Below are 21,282 nucleotides of genomic sequence, written 5' to 3' on the forward strand. Positions count from 1 at the left end.
GCTCTCCCTCCTACTTAGACTGTGAGCCCCAGGTGGGACAGGGACTGTGTCTGACTTGATTAACTTGTATCTACCCAAGCACTTATATAGCGCTTGACACAGACTAAACACTCAATGAATACCATAAAAAGTAAAATGCATGGCAAGGGGTGGGCAGGGAGGAGTTGGGAAGAGAAATAAAGAGCACTGGGGCATTTGAGTATTAAGTCCCTACCTTCTCCCGGCTCCAATCCCCCCACACATCGCTCTCCCCACTTCCAGAGCCCTTCCAACATGCTGTCCCATGTTCTCTCCGCACAAGTCATAGCCTGACACACAATCCCACGACAGCACGCCCTGTCTACCACCATGCTCACATGCATCTGGATGTTCCGATTTATTAGAGAAACAGCTTCTCTCTACCGATAGAGAAGGGCCTGGGAGCCAGAAGGAACTCAGCTCTAATCCCGGCTCTGCTGCATGTCTTCTGTGTGACAAGTCACTTCACTGGGCCTCAGTTCTCTCATTTGGGGGTGAGCCCCAAGTGGGACAGGAACTGTGTCCAACCTGATTGACTTGGGTCTACTCCAGCGCTTAGAACAGTGGCACGTAGTAAGCATTTAACAAGTACCATAATTATTATTATATACCATGCTACTCAAACCCACATTCACAGACGTTTCTCCATGTTTCCTTTCCCTCCTATCAGCCATTAATAACTGGAGGACTTACTGGGCTAAGCTCTTGGGAAAGAGAAAAGTTGGTCACCAAGTTCTCCTCCTTTATTGCCTAAAAGGGGGAATTACAGTTTCTCTATTAAGTATTTTGTGGCAGTCTACACCACTGCACATGAAGCAAGGCCCATGCCTATTGACAATTCTCTGTTATACTGTACTCTCCCCAGCACTTAGTACAGTGCACTGCAGTAAGCACTCAAAGAATACCATCCATTGATAGATTCTCCCAAAAGCTTAGTGCAGTGCCCTGCACAGAGTACGTACTCAATAAATACAAGTTAATGAATGACTGATTCAGGGAAGACGGGACCAGATTTGGGCAGCTCAGAAAGGGAAAAGGGGTTTCCTATTAAAATTGGGCACACAGTAAGTGCTTAATAAATACAACTGAATGAGTGGAGTAATCATGGTGGTATCTACTAAGCGCTTATTATGTGCCAGGCACTATACTAAGTGCTGGGGTGGATACAAGCTAATCCAGCTGGACACAGCCCCTGTCCCATGTGGGGCTCACAATCTCAATTCCCATTTTACAGGTGAGGTTGATGAGGCTCAGGGAAGTGAAGTGACTTGCCCAAGGTCACAGAGCAGACAAGTGGTGGAGCCGGCATTAGAACCCATAACCTTCTGGCTCAAAGGCCTGAGCTTGGTAGACGCTGGCCCTGCTGCACCAGTGGCTTTACTGCCCCATGAGCCTGGGGCATGATGGGAGCGGGGCAGCGCGGGTCTCAGCTAGAGGATGGCAGGGCTGCCGCCTCACTCCATGAAGGTCACCAGAAGGCACAAGGATGGCGGTCGGAGCCGGTGGGAGGCTGCGACCGGCCCCCCGATGCAGTTTCCTTCACAAATCTGGGATTTTCTTAAAGCAAACCACCCAGCGGTGACAATGATGCGGACAATTCATGCGGATTGGAAGGCCCGGAAGGTGGGAGTACGGAGCCTGCCTCCTGCCTTCTGCTTCTGGGATTCAACTCCACAGGGAACAAGGTTTCACAATATTTGACAGAATTTTTTCAGTGTTCTCTGTTCTGCCCCTCCCAGCTCCCGCCAAGACAGGCTCCTGAAGAATTTCCCTCCCCTTTACGTGTATCCCGATCAATGGAGCCCCCACCCAAAGGAGAGGATTCTGACCGCTCCCCGGGTTTCATCAGCCCTAGAGAAAGAGAGAACTGGTTTGAGTTAACCCTCCAATCCCATCCCAGGGTGTGTGTGAGTAGAGGGGTGGGTCTCACACACTTATATGCACCTAGTGCCTACCAGAGCTCTGGCTAGGAGTAAAATGGCAAACTCATAATAATAATAATAATAATAATGGTATTTGTTAAGTGCTTACTATGTGCCGAGCACTGTTCTAAGTGCTGGGGTAGATACCAGGTAATCAGGTTGTCTCACTTGGGCTCACAGTCTTAATCCCCGTTTTACAGATGAGGCAACTGAGGCACAGAGAAGTTAAGTGGCTTGCCCAAGGTCACACAGCAGACAAGTGATGGAGCCAGGATTAAAACGCACGTCCTCTGACTCCCAAACCCGTGCTCTTTGCACTAAGCCATGCTGCTTTCTCTAATGACCAAAACTTGACTGTCAATCAATCAATGATATTTACTGAGCACTTACTCTGGGCAGAGTGCTGAACTAAACACTTTAGGAGAGGTCAATAGAATAACAATTGTGGTATTCATTAAGCACTTACTATGTGCCAGGCACCTTTCTAAGCACTGGGGTAGATAAAAGATAATCGGGTTGGACACAGTCTCTGTCCCACATCTTAATATCCATTTTGCAGATGAGGGAACTGAGGCACAGAGAAGTGAAGTCCCTTGCCCATTTTGTTTTGTTGTCTGTCTCCCCCTCTTAGACTGTGAGCCCGTTGCTGGGTAGGGACCGTGTCTATACATTGCCGATTTGTACTTCCCAAGCGCTTAGTACAGTGCTCTGCACATAATAAGCGCTCAATAAATATGACTGAATGAACGAATGAATGACAAGTGGCAGAGAGGGGATTCAAACCCAGGTCTTTCCGACTCCTAGGCCTGCACTCCATCCACTAGGCCATGCTCCTTCTCAAAACAACTGTGGTATTTATTAAGTGCTTACTATGGGTCAAGCACTATTCTAAGCACTGGGGATGATACAGGATAAACACGTTGAACAAAATCTCAGTCCCGCACAGGGCTCCCACTCTAAGGAGAACAGCCTCTGATTCCCCATTTGACAGATGAGAGAATTGAACCACAGACAAGTGAAGTGACTTGCCCAAGGTCACACAGCAGGCTTGGGGTGGAGCCAGGACAAGAACTCAGACCCTTTCATTCCCAGGCCCAGCTCTTTCCAATGGGCAATGCTGCTCCTCACAATAAGCAGAAATGATTCCTGACCTCAGGGACCTTACTACCTACCACATGGACAGCACCCTACTAAGCGTTTTGGAGAGACCAACAGAGTCAGTGAACGTGATCCCTGTCCTCCAGGACCTTACAACCTACTATGTGTAGAACATTCAACTAAACACTTGGCAGAGTCCAATAAAGTCAGCAAAGGTGATTCCTGGCCTCAAGAAGCTTGTGGTCTACTAGGGAAGACAAGACGTTAAAAGGCCTCTCTGTCCCATTTCATTCATTCATTCATTCAATCGTATTTATTGAGCGCTTCCTGCGTGCAGAGCACTGTACTAAGCACTTGGGAAGTACAAATTGGCAACATATAGAGATGGTCCCTACCCAACAACGGGCTCACAGTCTAGAAGGGGGAGACAGACAACAAAACAAAATATATGAAACAGAAGAGAGAAAAGAGATAGAGATAGAGAGGAAAGATTTCATTCATTCATTCACTCAATCGTATTTATTGAGCGCTTACTGTGTGCAGAGCACTGTACTAAGCGCTTGGGAAGTACAAGTTGGCAACATATAGAGATGGTCCCTACCCAACAGCGGGCTCAGTCTAGAAGGGGGAGACAGGCAACAAAACAAAACATATTAACAAAATAAAATAAATAGAATAAATATGTACAAGTAAAATAATAGAGTAATAAATACGTAGAAACATATATACATATATACAGGTGTGGTGGGGAGGGGAAGGAGGTATGGTGGGGGGAGGGGGAGGAAGGGGAGAGGAAAGAGGGGGCTCAGTCTGGGTTAAAGAGGTGAGAGAGAGGTGAAAGATGAGAGAAGAGAGATGAGAGATAGAGAGCAGAGAGATGGAGAGAGACAAAGAGGGAAGAGAGAGATGAAACAGAAGAGAGAAGAGAGACATGTGCCTTTTCCTTCCTCTCCCTCTGTTCCTCCCTCTCCCACTCTCTCTTTTCCCTCCTTCTCCCCAATCCCTTCCCCAGCCAGTCGCCGGACAGTGAGAGGAGCCAGTTTTCCTTCACCACCTTGCCCAGATCATCGCACTCCTTCTGCCCCACAAAAGGAGCTCAGAAAGCAGTCACAGAAACTCCCAGGAGAAAGAAAACTACAGGTTTGGACATCAGCTCCTAGTGTCTGCTTACCCGGGGACGCACCTCTAGCTTCCAACAGCAACTTTTGTGCCATGATGCATGCCACACTGATGCGTTATTTACCTTGTAAATAACAAGGGGGAAGCACTGGCATATAATGACAAAGTACAGGCCTGGGAGTCTGAAGGACCTGGTTTCTAATACCAGCTCCTCCACCGGTCTGCTGTGTGACCTTGGGCAAGTCTCTTTACTTCTCTGCACCTCAGTTACCTCATCTATAAAATGGGAATTAAGATGGTGAGCTCCCTGTGGGACAAAGGCTGTGTCCAACCTGATTAGACTACATCTATCCTAGTGCTTAGTTCAGTGTCTGGCACAAAGTAAGTGCTTAAATATCAAAATAAACTTTTTAAAAGTCCACAACTTCCGTGGAGGGGTGTGAGTCCCTGAGTACTTAGGAGACGTGGATAGACTGAAATACCAAGAGTGGCTGGTGCGGGGGGGGGAGGGGGGAATTGGGTGGAAAAGTGTGAGATGAATCCAGGAAGGCCTCCTGGAAGAGATGGGCTTTCAGAAGGGCTTTGAAGGAGGGAAAGGGCGGTGTTCTGCCGGATTGAGTCAATCTACATCAGATCATGCTACGGTTTATGGTTCCCATAATCCCGTGATTCCCAAGATGGAAAGAAAATCCACTCCACTCACCATCTGCAGCTCCATGCCTCTCCCACAAAATGGCAGGAAGTCTCCATGTCCTCTCTCCGACCACTTATCAAAGATTTCATTGTTTAATGCCCATTTTGCAGATGAAGTCACTGAAACACAAAGAAGAGAAGTAAAGTTACTCCCCCAACGTCACACAGCAGACAAGCAACAGAGCAGGGATTAGAACTCATATCCTTCTGACTCCCAGGCCCAGCCTCTATCCACTAAGCATGCTGAAGAAGAGGAATGTCTTGACCTCCAGATTTCTCCATGTTCACGACAAAAGTCCACCCAAGAAAATCAAGAAACAGCAGACAGTTTCTCTCTGGGACCAGCTTTCATCTGTACTCACTGTCTCTTTCTTGGCTTCCCTCCACCTCTCTCTCCCATTTCCTCTCCTCTCCATGTGCCTTTTCCTTCCTCTCCATCTGTTCCTCCCTCTCCCCCTCGCTCTTTTCCCTCCTTCTCCCCAATCCCTTCCCCAGCCAGTCGCCGGACAGTGAGAGGAGCCAGTTTTCCTTCACCACCTTGCCCAGATCATCGCTCTCCTTCTGCCCCCCAAAAGGAGCTCAGAAAGCAGTCACAAAAACTCCCAGGAGAAAGAAAACTATGGGTTTGGACATCAATTCCTAGTGTCTGCTTACCAAGGGATGCACCTCTAGCTTCCAACAGCAACTTTTGTGCTGCAATGTATGCCACATTGATGCGTTATTTACCTTGTTAATTTTGGAGGGAGGCGTTTTAATTGCTTTAAATTACTGCTGGAAAAACTAGCGTGGTCAACAATCAATCAGACTGATTTACAAGCCCAGCCCACCCACCGTGAGCAAAGCAATCACTGCAGCCACTAGATCTATTATTGATGAACTTTGCAAGGACCCACTAATTAACTGCAAACATACATCGTAAGCATTGTTCCGCTGCTGGGGAGAGAGGGTAATGGCGAGTAATCAGGGGAAATGTCACAGTTACCTTTCTGTCTCTCCAACGCTGGGCTCTGCTCACTGCTCCCCTATTAGGGCCACAATAGCCCTGCCGAGCTAAGTGTGCTTGCCTTAAAATCAGAAAATATGTGTGGTATTTGTTAAGCGTAGTGCAGTAAGAAGCAGCATGGTGTAGTAGAGAGGGCACAGGCCTGGGAGTTAGAAGGACTGGTTCTGATCCTGGCTCCACCACTTGTCTGCTGTGTGACCTTAGGAAAGTCACTTAACTTCTCTGGGCTTCAGATCCCTCATCTATAAAATGGGGATGAAGACTGTGAGCCTCATATGGTACAAGGTTACTGTCCAACCTAATTAACTTATACCTATCCAGCACTTGGAACAGTGCTTGACACATAGTAAGTGCTTAACAGATACCATCATCATTATGATTACTTCCACCAGGCCAGGCCACTTCTCGTGACACAATTCTCTGCCCAAGAGAAGCTTCTGCTTTACTGCAGTTGGGGTAGAGGGGGGCAAACATTTACCACCAAAGTGGTAAGGATAAATAAATTGAGCAGATGCCCAAAGAGGAAGGCTAAGAAGGAAACACCCCTCTTGAGGAAAATCAAGCCTCCTAAACTCCTCTACATTGTAAACTCATTGTTGCATTGTACTATCCCAAGAGCTTAGTACAGTGCTCTGCACACAGTAAGTGCTCAATAAATATGACGGAATGAATGCCCTCCTTGTGATGCTGCAGGGCCCTGACTAGGCCATCCTTAAACTCATGGCAATTCCAAGATGGAATAATCTCTGAAACCTGTCCCAGCGCGATTAAATTGCCCATTGATTTTTTTTTTTTATATCTACCTTCAATTCTTCTTTGGGGCCCATGATTGACACATGTTGCTGCTGACACCCACCAAGGGCCAGAGCGGGGAGCCCCAGTGAGGCACAGAGACACCTGAAAAAAAGGGGCTGATTGGGTCAAGCCAAACAAGTCACTTCCCGGCTAAGGAGGTGGCTTTTGAAGGGTGATTCCTTCTGCTTTTGTAAATAATTATGTTATTTGTTAAGTGCGCACTATGTGCCAGGCATTGTACTAAGCGCTGGGGTGGATACAAGCAAATCAGGTTGGACACAGTCTGTGTCCACGTGGGGCTCACAGTCTCAAATCCCCATTTTACAGATGAGGGAACTAAGGCCCAGAGAAGTGAAGTGACTAACCCAAGGTCATACAGTAGACAAGTGGCGGAGTGGGGATCAGAACCCATGACCTTCTGCCTCTCAGGCCCGTGCTCTATCCACTACACCATGCTGCCCCCTCCCCATCTGCTCCAGTGATTCCAAGAGGACCTTGCATGAAGGTTTGGGGGGCTGTGGAGGGGAATGTGGGGGTGCAGTGCAGGTAATTCTATCCCTAGCTCCCCAGTTGGAAGGCCTGGGATAGCCCACCAATCCCTGTTCTTGCCAAATCCACTGGGAAGTCACTTTCAACCCTAGTTCGTTTTTGTTTTGTTTTGTTTTTTTCCCTCCTGAGGAATTCGGCAGTAATAAAGTCACTTGCTTTGCAGATCAGTGAACAGCTGTGTTAGAGCTCTAATTAATAAACACATTAGTGCATGGGGTTATTTCCTTTTCACCCATTCTCCAGTGGGCTTTATCCGAGACACTGGCACGATTCATAATAGTCAATTGAGGCTCCTCTCTGAGCTGACTCTTGGCCCTCTCCCTTTTCCAGAAGGCAGCAACGACGCTGTCCGGTTATCGGAATGATACTTATCACTGCCGTTAGGCAATTTCTCCAGAGAAATCCCCTTCCGACTCGGGCTGTGTAGCCAGCAACCTCCTTTGGGGATTGGGAGTCTACCGGTGGAAAGAGCTCGGGCCTGGGTTTGAATACCGGTTCCGCCACTTGTCTGTTGGGTGACTTTGGACAAGTCAGTCCAATTCTCTGGGCCTTTGCTGCCTCATCTGGAAAATGGGGATGAAGACTGTGAGCCCCTCATGGGACTGGAAAATGTGTCCAACCCAATTAGCTTGGATCTATCTCACTGCTCAATGCCTGGCACAGAGTAAGCAATTAACAGATCCCATTAAACAAAATAACAGTAATAACATTGACATTGGATGGAGCAATTAATTAATTAATTAGCGTCTGCTGGCTTAGGAATGGGGCTGGGGAAGACTGTGGATTACAGAAGCAGCATGATTTAGTGGAAAGAGCCCGGGCTTGGGAGTCAGATGTCATGGGTTCTAATTCCGGCTCCACCACTGATCAGCTGTGTAACTCTGGGCAAGTCACTTGACTTCTCTGTGCCTCAGTTACCTCATCTGTAAAATGGGAATTGAGACTGTGAGCCACACGTGGGCAACCTGATTACCTTGTATCTACCCCAGGGCTTAGAAAAGTGCTTGGCACATAGTAAGCGCTTAACAAATGCCATCATTATTATTATTATTAGACCTGATGACTCTTAGTACAATGTTCTGAATTTCTATATTTCTATTAATCTCTGTCTCTTCCTCTAGACTTTAAACTCTTGGGCAGGGAATGAATCTGTTATATTATTATACTGTACTTTCCCAATCACTTAGTACAGTGTTCTGCACAGAGTAAGCACTTAAAAAATACGACTGACTGACAGTAAGTGCTCAATAAGTACGACTGACTGACAGAATGACTCTGCCAGCCAAGTTCCCACCTAGATTAATGTGGTCTTGGAGTAGGAGTTTCCGCCGGTTTCTGAAGATAAGCATCTGCCTCCTGAGTGTGCCAGAGGCAGAGCAAGCATCGCCTTCACCTTCGGGGAATGGGAGAGGATGTATAACTGGAAATGCTTTTTTTAAAATGCTATTCATTAAGCACTTCATTCATTTATTCATTCAGTCATTATCTACCAGGTACTGTACTAAGTGCTGGGGTACATAAAATCCAATCAGGTTGGATACAGTCCAGATACCACATGGGGCTCACAGGCTCAGCTCTCATGCGGTAACTGAGACACAGAGAAGTGAAGCGGTTTGCCTCAGGTCACCTAGCAGACAAGTGGCAGAGCAGGATTAGAATTACCATTTGGTCTAAGTGGGAGTTTTCACCTAGATCATGAGGATTGAGAGGATAATGTCTGTCCCACTGTAGACTGTAAGTTCCCTGTGGGTAGGATCATGTCTACCGTAAACTTTGTGGTACTGAACTCTCCCAATCTGCATGCGGTAAGTACTCTGGAAATACCACTGACTGATTGAAATAAAAATGTCAAAGAGGCAAGAGGGTGAATTGCATCCGGTTTTTAAATTCAGATGACCACTGAAAGACGAAAACTAGGATTTTTTCTAGCGTAATGCTTCCAATGCAATTTTTTGAAAAAGAGACTGCTGCTGTCTCCCTCCATTTCCATTCTACAACTGACCTCCTTGTGGATCAATCAATCATATTTATTGAGCACTTACTGTGTGCAAAGCACTGTACTAAGCACTTGGGAGAGTGTAATACAACACTCTGCACACAGTAAGCACTTAATAAATACAACTGAATGAATGAATGAATGAGCAATAAACAGACACATTCCCTGCCCCACAACAAGTTTACAGTCTAAAGGGGGAGACAGACAATATAACTAAATACAAAAGTTAATAAGTAAATAAATAAATTACAGCTATGTAACCAAATGCCATGGGGCTGGGAGAGGGGATGAATAAAGAAGCAAGTCAGGGTAATGAAGAGGGGAGTGGGAGAAGAGGAAAGGGAGGGTGCAGTTGGGAGCAATGGGAGATTTGCCCCCTTGAGATTGTAAACTCTTTGGGGACAGGGATAGTGCCCACTGTCTCTACAGTACTCTCCCAAGCACTTAGTACACTGCTCACTTCCAGTAGGTGCTCAATAAATACTTTTTTATGTTATTCGTTAAGCACTTACTATATGCCAGGCACTACTGAGGGAAGCAGAGTGGTCTAGTAGAAAGGCCTGGGAGTCAGAGGCCCTGGGGTCTAATCTGGTCTCCACCACTTGTTTACTGTGTGACTTTGGGCCAGTCACTTACCTAATCTGTGTTTTAGTTTCCTCATCTGCAAAATGGGGATTCAATACCTGCGTTCTCTCCTACTTAGACTGTGAGCCCCACGTAGGATCTGTTGGTCTTGTATCTACCCCAGTGCTTAGTACGGTGCTGGGCACATAGTGAGCACTTAATACAATTAGTATTGATCAATTGAGTCTTCTCTTGCTGCTCTCTGGAGGCAGCCAGGGGGACATTTGCCTTGCCTAAGTTTGGGCAATGGCTCTGTACACTTGGGAAGGGTCAAAGATACTCCGGGCAGCATAAGATGAGAGACAGAGAGAGAGAGAGAGAATGATAATAAATGAGGTATTGCCAGTGTTAGTTCAATGGCAGTGTAATTTTAATTAAGAGAAACTAGATCCACTAACCCAAGGTTATGGAATTCAGTTGTCCAGTCTCCCCCTGTAGAATATAAGCTGTTTGAGGGCAGGTGTTGGGGCTACCAACTCTGTTGTACTTTCCCTAGGGCTTAGTCCAGAGCTCTGCATACAGTAAGAATTTAACATAATTGATTGATCAGCAAAGCTGAGGGGTAAAAAGCTGGAGCCAAGCTGGACTGGAGTAGGGAGTGTGTGTGTATGTGTGTGTGTTTGCATGCACGCACGTGTGTGTACACGCAAGTAACCTGGGAATGGAAGACCTGGGCTGTGCTGCTAGATCCTGATTTTTTGTTTTCATGGTATTTGTTAAGCATTTAATATGTGCCAGGCACTGTACTATGCACCAGGGTAGATACAAGGTAATCAGGTTGGACACAGTCCTTGTCCCACATGGGGTGCACAGACTTAATACCCATTTTACAGACGAGGTGACTGAGGCACAAAGGAGTGAGGTGACTTGCCCAAGGTCACACAGCTGACAAGTGGCAGAAGCTGAATTGGAACCCAGGTCCTTCTGACTCCCAGCCCCATGCTCTATCCATTACGCCACGATGCTTCTCTCTAATGAGAGACTGCCAGAGTCCTCTTGATCGGCCCAGCCTATCTACCTAAACATTCCTCAGCTCATGCTCCCCTTCTGCTCATCATTACTGGCCACCTGGTGGTAAAGCAATTTCGTCCACTTTAGACACAAAATTCACCACCCCAGAAGGCTCTATTCGGTAGTATTTGACTGCCTGGGTCCCCGCTCAAGCTGCTTCCTCAATTCAAACTCGAGATTTATCCCTACCCCTCTTCTCTCCTCACTCCCTCCTCCACAAAAAAGGGGAAGAAGAAATTTCCTCTGCTATCGATTTAGGACAGAAAAATGAGATTTCTCTTCCCTCGCAACTCCAAAATCAGCCACTGGGGCTTCGTATCACTGATCTAATCCTTGATCTCCACAGACATCTTTGGATTTCATCATAAATTCTCCTTGGGGCTCCTGAGGGACTTGAGTTAAACCCAGAATCAAATGGAGACCAGTAACAGAGCGGTGATTTCCATTTAAAATGCTTCCTTTGTTGAAAATAACTTCCTGAGTAACAATTAGTCCGACGGAGAGACTCTCTCCTCGAAGGCGGGGGGAATGTGGGCAATCGTTTCCAGAGTGCTGATTAATTACTAGAGAGAATAATTGTCCGCAAAAACCCTTTGAGGTTGGGAGACAGTGTCTAAGTGCTAAGCTGCCCTGTATCCTTCCGTCACGGAGGGAGAAGGTAGATGGAAGCGACATTGACAGCGAAAAGAGCCCGGGCCTGGGAGTCTGAAGACCTGAGTTCCAACTCTGCCTCACCCAGTTGCTGCTGTGTGACCTTGGGCAAGCCCACTTAAATCATCTAGGCCTCAATGTCTGCCAGAAGCGCCGAGTTCTGGGTTCTTGGTGAGGGAGAGATTTAGAAAAGAGTTCTCCGTCGGATCCTCCTAGAATTAGCTGCTCCCAAACGGTTGATGATGGAATGAGAGCTGACCCGAAAAGTAGCCAAGGCAGAAGACTGGAATTTACAAGCTCCCGGAAGGAGTGAATAGACAATAACAAAAGCAGGACCGCTCTGGGGGGAGTCGGACTGCTCTTGGGGAGCCACTGTTGGTTGCCAGGTGGGAAAACTCATCCTCATCCTTCAGTGGTATTTCCTGAGCATTTATTGTGTGCAGAGCGCTGTACCGAGCATTCGGAAACTACGAAGTAACGTAACACTGTATTTCCCCTGGCTGGCCACAATGTACAGGATTCAGAGACCTTATTTTGTAGTCCGCTTTTCAGATTTCCCTCACTAGGTCCCGAGGGCATCTGGGGCTGAACACTAAACGATTATGGGAAAGGGAGTTGGGCAACCCATGGCTACAGAGATGCTTACTCACATTCCTGAACATTTGCACTCAATAAAATAGACTGCACACTCTTTGAGGACAGGGAGCCTGTCTTTTAACTCTAACTGAACTCTTCCAAGCATTCAGTTCAGTGCTCTGCACAAAGGAGGCTCTCAGTGAGCACTACTGATTGATCAATCAACCATCGAATGGTACTTGTTGAGTGCTCATCAAGCCTTCCTAACATGATTTCCCCATATCAGCTTCTGAGAACTCCTACAGAGCACCGTTTATCGACCGATAAACCAGCTAAGTCTCACAATAAACATGGTAGTTAAAGGATATGTAGTGTGAAAATCGTTTTTACTTTTAAAATGCTGTTGTCTCTGCCATCAGGAGGGTGGAAAGGGCCAGGGTCTGGGAATCAGGAGACCTTGGTTCTTGTCCCTGCTCTGCCCTCGCTGGCTAATGTGGGCAGAGACAGGACCTGCCCTTCGCCGCACGTGGCACCATTGCCTGCTCATTGTGCTCTGTGCCCTGGTGGGAAGACTTTAATAATAACAATAATAATTGTGGTATTTGTTAAGCACTTACTATGTGCCAGGCACTGTATTAAGGGCTGGGGTGTGCATAAGCAAATCAGGTTGGACAGAATCCCTGTCCCACAGGGGGCTCAGAGTCTTAAACCCCATTTTACAGATGAGGTAGCTGAGGCACAGAGCAGTTAATTGACTTGCCCAGGATCACACAGCAGACCAGTGGCAGAGCCAGGATTAGAACCCAGGTCCTTCTGACAGTTGACTCCAAGCACTTGTGTGCAGGCATCGTGTCTACCAACCTGGTTCTAATGTGCTGGCCCCAAGATTCTTAGTACAGAGTTCTGCACGCAGTAAGTGCTCAATAAATACTACTGAGTGATCCAACACAATGAGCAGGGATGAGACGGTGTGAGGGGCGCTGAGCAAGCCACTAGCACTATCGTCAATTCCTTCTCGCATATCCTTCACCCTGAAGTCTTAACACTGAGGCTTGTCCATCATTCCCAAGGAGAGAAGCAATATGGCCTAGTGGATAGAGCACGGGCCTGGGACTCAGAGAATCTGGGTTCTAATTCCAGCTCTGCCAGTTGTCGGCTGTGTGACCTTGGACAAGTCACCTACTTCCTCTGTGCCTCAGCTGCCTCATCTGTAAACTGGGGATTAAGACTGTGAGCCCCACATGGGACAAGGACCATGTCCAACCTGATTAACTGGTACTTACCCCAGCACTTAGTACAGTAACCGGCACGTAGTAAGCGCTTATCAAATACTATTTTAAAAAAAAGAGAGACTCCATCGAAGTACTGTTCATTTGCTGTAATGCTGTTCAAGTTATACAGAAAATCACAATAATAATAATCATAATAATCATAATAATCATAATAATTGTGTTATTTGTAAAGTGCTTACTATGTGCCAGGCACTGTACTAAGCACTGGGGTGGATACAAGCAAATTGGGTTGGACATAGTCCCTGTCCCACATGGGGCTCACAGTCTCAATCCCCATTTTAGAGATGAGGTAACAGGCACAGAGAAGTGAAGTGACTTGCCCAGGTTACATATAATGTCTCTGATATACAAACTCATGACTGTTTGATGTTTATCTTATACCCAGTGCTGTGTACCTTAATGGCTTAAAGTTCCCTTTAAGAACAAGTTCCCTGTGTAATGAGGATAGATCAATCAACCTATTGATCAACGAAAGGTATTTATGGATTGCTTCCTGGGTGTGGAGTGCTAAACTAAGCACTTGGGAGCATACAATATAACAGAGTTGGTAGACATGATCCCTGCCCAAAACAAGTGAGCCAGCGTTCGCATCCCGGACCAGAGCTCCGCCTCTGGTCTGCTGTGTGACCTTGGGCAAATCACTTCACTTCTCTGGGCCTCAGTTCCCTCATCTGTAGAATGAGGATGAAGACTGTGAGCCCCATGCAGGACAAGTACTGTGTCCAACCTGTTTAGCTTTTATCTACCCTAGTGTTTAGAACAGTGCCTGCCACATAATAAGCACTTATACCATTTTTTTTAAAAAAACCTCCAATGCTGGTCCATACCATTCTCCATCAAACAGAAACTCCCTACCACTGGCTGTAAGGCACTCAATCAACTCCTTCTATCCCATTCATCCACTCTCTTCTCCCAGGGCACCCAGCTCAATCTCTTCATTCTCAAGCCAATCTCTTCACCGATTCTTGACTTCCCTTTTACCGGCTCAGGACATGAGGAAGGCCAGGGTTTTGGAAGGACAAAGAGGAGGAAGTACCCCTTCAGTGTATGCCAAACAGATTCTCACGGAATCTCGCATTTGCCCAGAACATCTTTAGAAGGAAAAATCTCCCATTTTGCCAACCTTCTCACATTCCATCAATCGTTCACCCGATAGTATTAATTGGGCACTGACTGTGCGCAGAGCACCATACTAGGAAGATAATACAATTAGTAGACATGAGCCCTGCTTTCAAGGAGCTTATAATTTAGCCAGCAAGACAAATTCTAAAGTCAATCAAACAACTGATGGTATATACTGAGTGCTTGGTGTGTGCAAAGCACTGTACAGAGCACCTGGGAGAGTACAACACAATTGGTGGACACATTCCCCACTCATAGGGAGCAAACTGTCTAGACGGATGGATGAAATAAAGTATAAAGATAAGTGGGTAAACACTACAGGGGTGGGGTGAGGACTTTGCATTCCTGGGTGGTGCAGAGGCCAGCGGAAGGCTATAAATTGGAGACAGTATTATTAATAATAACAATAATAATAATGGTATTTGTTCAGTGTTTTTTAAATTTGTTAATTTGTACATATTTATTACTCTATTCATTTATTTTACTTGTACATATCTATTCTACTTATTTTATTAGTATGGTTGGTTTTGTTCTCTGTCTCCCCCTTTTAGACTGTGAGCCCACTGTTGGGTAGGGACTGTCTCTATATGTTGCCAACTTGTACTTTCCAAGCGCTTAGTACAGTGCTCTGCACACAGTAAGTGCTCAATAAATACAATTGATTGATTGATTAAGTGCTTACTATGTGCCAGGTACTGTTCTAAGCACTGGGGTAGATATGGGATAGTCAGATGGACACAGTCCCGGCCTGCCTAAAACTCACAGTCTTAATCCCCATTTTACAGATGAGGGAACTAAGGCCCAGAGAAGTGAAGTGTCTTGCCCAAGGTCACACAGCAGACACGTAGTGGAGCTAGGATTAGAACCCATGACCTTCTGACTTCCAGGCCCACGTCTGTCCAGTAGGTCATGCTGTTTCTCAGATTAGCGATTAATCGGGGAAGGACTTCTGGAAGTGATGTGATTTCTATGTTGGTCCCAAATTCATTCATTAGCCCCTAATGAGCTCCACTGTGATAGTGTCTGATTGCTTATTCAGCTCCGTAGGCCCAAGAGAAAGAAGTGGTTTAAATGAATCTCCCGACTTCGCCCATCTCCGTTCAACGTCTCCCAGACTCCCAAATCCAGGGTAAACCCGACTTAATCAGGGGGAACAGGACAGGAGGAGGAGTAAGGGGGGATGGGGGCGTTCTCTCTGTTTCATGGGAACTTCATCATTGCATGGGTGTCTGCCCTGAACCTCGTCCAGGCAAGTTCCGAAAGCCCGGTGAAAGACTTGTTTTGCATCCAGAGAACCCTGGAAGTGAACTGAGCCGATTAAGAAAACAAGCGGTGTGTTACTAAGCACCATCTTCACTGCCGGGGTGGGGGCTGCGTGGGGTTGATGGGTGATGTGATAAAGAGAGACAAGTTTTCTTTCCCATCCTCTCTCAGGCCGGCTGAATAAATGAGTCATCTCAGTGAGGGCCCGTAACTTGGGCGGCTCCCCCATCACCTGCTGGGAGGCTCTCTGTCTTGGGTTCACATAATCAGGGTGACCCTGAAAAAAGAGAAGCCTGTCCCCTCTCTCTCCCCATTCCCTGGGGGTCTCCAGATCCATCCCCCTGCCTCTGGGTGGGCTGGGCTTTGACGGGTCGTGGACAGGTGGACTCTCTTTTATCGCCTGAAGATCTTTCAAGGAACCACTGGAGCTCGTTCAAGGGCCTCATCTGTTAGTCTGGACATTCTTCCATCTACCCTAAAAACCACCCGCTGTCAGTGCCAACCCTATTGACTGCATCTCCCTCCGGGTTTACGCAGAATGCTCGCCTAAGACTTCTTTCTTTGTGAAGGTGTGCGAGTGCACGTACACACACACACATACATACATTCACACAAACACACATATACAATGGTTGAGCCTGGGCCTCAGCCCTTCTGAACCCAGACAGACTAACATAGTTAGTATCATCTCACTTGGCCCTGAGAATCAGCATGGAATAGTGGAGAGAGTCTGGGCCTGGGAGGGGAAGGTCCTGGGTTCTGATCCCGGTTCCTCCACTTGTCTGCCATGTGACCTTGGGCAAGTCAATTCACTTCTCTGGGCCTCAGTCACCTCATCTGTAAAATGGGGACTAAACACTTGTTTTCCCTCATACTTAGACTGTAAGCCCCTGAAACAAAAATTCAGTATGTGTCTGTCAAGCCAAATGGTTTGACCTCACTAGGGCCCACTAGGGCCTAGTGACTCCTGTTGGTTTTTTGTTGTGTTTTTTCTTTAATGGCATTTGTCACACACTTACTATGTTCCAGGCACTATACTGAGTGGTGCTGGGGTAGATCCAACTTATCAGATTGGACACAGTCCATGTCCCTCATGGGGATCACAGTCATATTCCCTATTTTACAGTTGAGGCAACTGAGGCCCAAAGAAGTAAAGTGACTTGTCCAAGGTCACACAGCAGACAAGCAGCGGAGCCAGGATTAGAAACCAGGTACTTCTGACTCCCAGGCCTGGGCTCTATCCACTTGGCTATGCTTCTAATTTTGATCCTCTGAATGAGCTCTCAGCACCTACCTCAGGGTGTCATGGGAGAAGGGACGCCAGGAAAGGGGGCAAGGGTGTGAGAGGAAGCCAGTGCTCCCAGCATGGACCGGGCAGCATTAGGCATTATCTGGAGTCTCCAGCAGCCCCTGTGAGTTTCCTGTGTCCAACAGCTGGGTCGCCTGGGAGTAACTAAAGACCAATACAGTCAAACTCTCTGGCTCTTAGAGCGGATGGGAGACCTGCCGCTAAATCAGCCGATCCTGGGCTAATAATAATTAATAATTGTGGTACTTTGTTAAGTGCTTACTATGTGCCTGTAAGGCAATTGTATTTTTTGAGTGCTTACTGTGTACAGAGCACTGTACTAAGCAGCTGGGAGAGTACAACGTAACAATGTAACAGACACATTCCCTGCCCACAATGAGCTGTACTAAGCGCTGGAGTAGATACAAGTAATCTGATTGCACACAGTCCCTGTCCCACATAGAGCTTACAGTCATTATCCCCAGTTGACAGATGACGGAACTGCGGTACAGAGAAGTGAATTAGGTCACATAGCAGACAGGGGGAGGAGGCAGAATTAGAATCCAGGTCCTACTGAGTCCCAGACCCTGGCTCTATCCACTAGGCCAATTCATGTCTCTAATGATTCCCAAGAGCTCAGGGAGGAAATCGGGGAGGGGAGCAGGGGCCAGTGAGTCTTTGTAAAGACATTTATCAGTAGATCAGTACCCAGCACTTAGAACAGTGCTTGGCACATAGAAAGCGCATAACAAATATTAACATTATTATTATTACTAAGCACTTGGTAGAGGACAATATAGTTAGTAGACACAATCCCTTCCATTAAGGAGCTGACAGTCTACTGTTTGTGGAGCACTGGACTAAGTGCTTGGGCAAGGATGACTGAGTTAGTAGACTCGAATCCTGTCCTCAAGGGGCTGTCGGCTTACCCTGTGAGTAGAGCACTGAACTAAGTGCTTGGGAGAGTCCAATAGGGTCAGTAGTTGAGATCCCTGACCTCAGGGAGCTGACAGTCCATTGGGTAGAATCAGACACAAAATAATTTCCAGAGAGGAAGAATGTTGGGTGTGACCATTATTCATTCATTCATTCAATTGTAGTTATTGAGTGCTTACTATATGCAGAGCACTGTACTAAGTTCTAGGGAGAGTACGATATAGCAGTATAACCAACACATTTCCTGCCCACAATGAGCTAGGGTCTACAGGTGGTCTGAGAAGCAGCATGGCTTAGTGGAAAGAGGCCGAGCTTGGGAGTCAGAGGTTCTAATCTTGGCTCTACCACTTAACTGTGTGACTTTGGGCAAGTCACTTAACTTTTCTGTGCCTCAGCTACTTCATCTATAAAATGCGGATTAAGACCGTGAGCCCCACGTAAGACAATCTGATTACCTTGTATCTACCCCATCACTTAGAAAAGTGCTGGGCATATAGTAAGCACTTAACAAATACCATGATAATCATTATTATTAGAGGGTGAGAAATACATTAATATAAATGAAGAAATTACATTTAAGCATGAATGTTTCCCATGCTAGTAGAGGGGTCGGGTGTGGATGGGGGGCGGGGTGGGGGAGATGCTAAAGATTTGGGCAAACCCTGTTCCATGCCCCCAACCAACGTCCCCTCAGTTTCTGCTTTCTAGAAAGCTGTGACTTCTCTTTCCTCTTAGTGCTCATTCTGACCCATAAAGACTCCAGGTAACTGCATGGTGTTGCAGGACAGGATAAGTCAAAGTTGGAACTAATAATAATAATTAGTAGTAGTAGTATTATGGTATTTGCTAAGTGCTTACTAAGTGGCAAGCACTGTTCTAAATTCCGGGGTAGATACAAGTTAATCAGTTTGGACACAGTCCCTGCCCCACTTAGGGCTCACATCCTTAATCCTCATTTTACAGATGAGGTAATCGAGGCCCAGACTAGTTAAGTGACTTGCTCTAGGTCATACAGCAGACATAAGGTGGAGCTGGGATTAGAACCCACGTCCTTCTTCCCAGGCCCATGCTCTATCCACCAAACCAAGTGGTTTCTCAAGGGTCTACTTGAGAGATACATCTTGGTACTGCTCTTGGATTGGCTCCCTTTACTCCCCCTTCCCTCAGCCCCACAGCACTTAGGTCAATAGCCTTAATTCACTTATTTCTATTAATGCCTGTCTCCCCCTCTAGGTTATAAACTAGTGGTGAGCAGGGAATGTGCCTGTTATATTGCTGTGTTGGGTTCTCCCAAGCACTTCGTACAGTGTTTTGCACACAGTAAGCGCTTAATAAATATGTTTGAATGATTGATAGATACAACACTGACAACTGGTGGGTGATCTATTAATCAATAATACATATTGAGCACTTATTCTGTACACTGAACTGTACTCAGTGCTAGGTGAAGTCCAACAGAGTTAACCGACAAAATCCCTGCACAGAAGGAACTTAAAGGCTACTGACCTGACTGTCATATCTATCCCAGAGCTTAGTTCATTCATTCAATCATATTTATTGAGCGCTTACTGTGTGCAGAGCACTGTACCAAGCACTTGGGAAGTACAAGTCGGCAACATATAAAGACAGTCCCTACCCAACAACGGGCTCACAGTCTTGAAGGGGGAGACAGACAACAAAACAAAACACGTAGATGGGTGTTAAAATCATCAGAACAAATCGAATTAAAGCTATATGCACATCATCAACAAAATAAATAGAATAGTAAATATGTACAAGTAAAATAAATAGAGTAATAAATCTGTACAAATATATACAAGTGCTGTGGGGAGGGGACGGAGATAGGGCGGGGGGGGTGGGGAGGAGGGGAGGAATAAGGGGGCTCAGTCTGGGAAGGCCTCCAGGAGGAGGTGAGCTCTCAGTGGGGCTTTGAAGGGAGGAAGAGAGCTAACTTGGCGCATGTGTGGAGGGAGGGCATTAGTTCAGTGCTTGGTATTCATTCATTCATTCATTCAATGGTTTTTATTGAGCGCTTACTGTGTGCAGAGCACTGTACTAAGCGCTTGGGAAGTACAAGTTGGCAATACATAGAGACAGTCCCTACCCAACAGTGGGCTCACAGTCTAGAAGGGGGAGACAGAGAACAAAACAAAACATATTAACAAAATAAAATAAATAGAATAAATATGTACAAATAAAATAGAGTAATAAATACATACAAACATATATACATATATACAGGCGCTGTGGGGAGGGGAAGGACGTAAGGTGGGGGGATGGAGGGGGAGAGAAAGGAGGAGGCTCAGTTTGGGAAGGCCTCCTGGAGGAGGTGAGCTCTCAGAAGGGCCTTGAAGGGAGGAAGAGAGCTAGCTTGGCGGATGTGCGGAGGGAGGGCATTCCAGGCAAGGGGGATGATGTGGTCTGTGGGTCGACGGCGGGACAGGCAAGAACGAGGCACGGTGAGGAGATTAGCGGCAGAGGAGCAGAGGGTGCGGGCTGGGCTGTAGAAGGAGAGAAGGGAGGTAAGGTAGGAGGGTGCGAGGTGATGGACAGCCTTAATGCCGAGGGTGAGGAGTTTCTGCCTGATGCATAGGTTGATTGGTAGCCACTGGAGATTTTTGGTACCTAGTAAGCACTCAATATACATTATTATTATTATTATTATTACTGTTTGCAGAGTACTTCTTGGGAGAGTAGAGCAGTAGATCTTGAGAAGAGCACTGTTGCTTACTGGAAAGAGCATGGGCCTGGGAGTCAGAGGACCTGGGTTCTAATCTCAGCTCTGTTGCTTGTCTGCTAAGTGACCTTGGACAAATCCCTGGGGGATTTGCATGTCCCAGAATAGCTAGCAGCTGGGGGTGGAGATGGGATAGTTGGTATGGGGAAGGGAGCTTAGGTAAGAGTCCCACTTGTCCAGAAAAGGACAAAGTGAGCTCTTCCTCCTCCCCTTGGACTCGGGAAGACAGTTTGTCTTCTCCACCTCGTCCTAGTGGTATGGAGAGCCAGGCTGTGGCCTCTCTCCCCAGCACACCTGCAAGCAGCTAACACCTGGGCACCTCCTGGCTGCCTGGCAGATCCAAACGCAAATTTTTCTTTTTAAATCTTGAGACCTAAGGCAACCATGCCCTGCGGCTCCTCCACGAACAGGTGATTAAAAACACATCCAGATTTACTCATTTCCTTTCCTCTCCTCGTTGGGGTGGGGTGAGAGGCAGCCTGGAAGACTAATGTGCCCAAACAATTCAAAGTAAAGGTTATGAGTTCACTACGGGGAGGGTACGCAGGGCAGAGGGAAATAAGCTTCCATCGGAGAACAGTCGTGAGTT

The sequence above is a fragment of the Tachyglossus aculeatus genome, chromosome 21, assembly GCF_015852505.1.
Source record: "Tachyglossus aculeatus isolate mTacAcu1 chromosome 21, mTacAcu1.pri, whole genome shotgun sequence".
Lineage (NCBI taxonomy): Eukaryota > Metazoa > Chordata > Mammalia > Monotremata > Tachyglossidae > Tachyglossus > Tachyglossus aculeatus.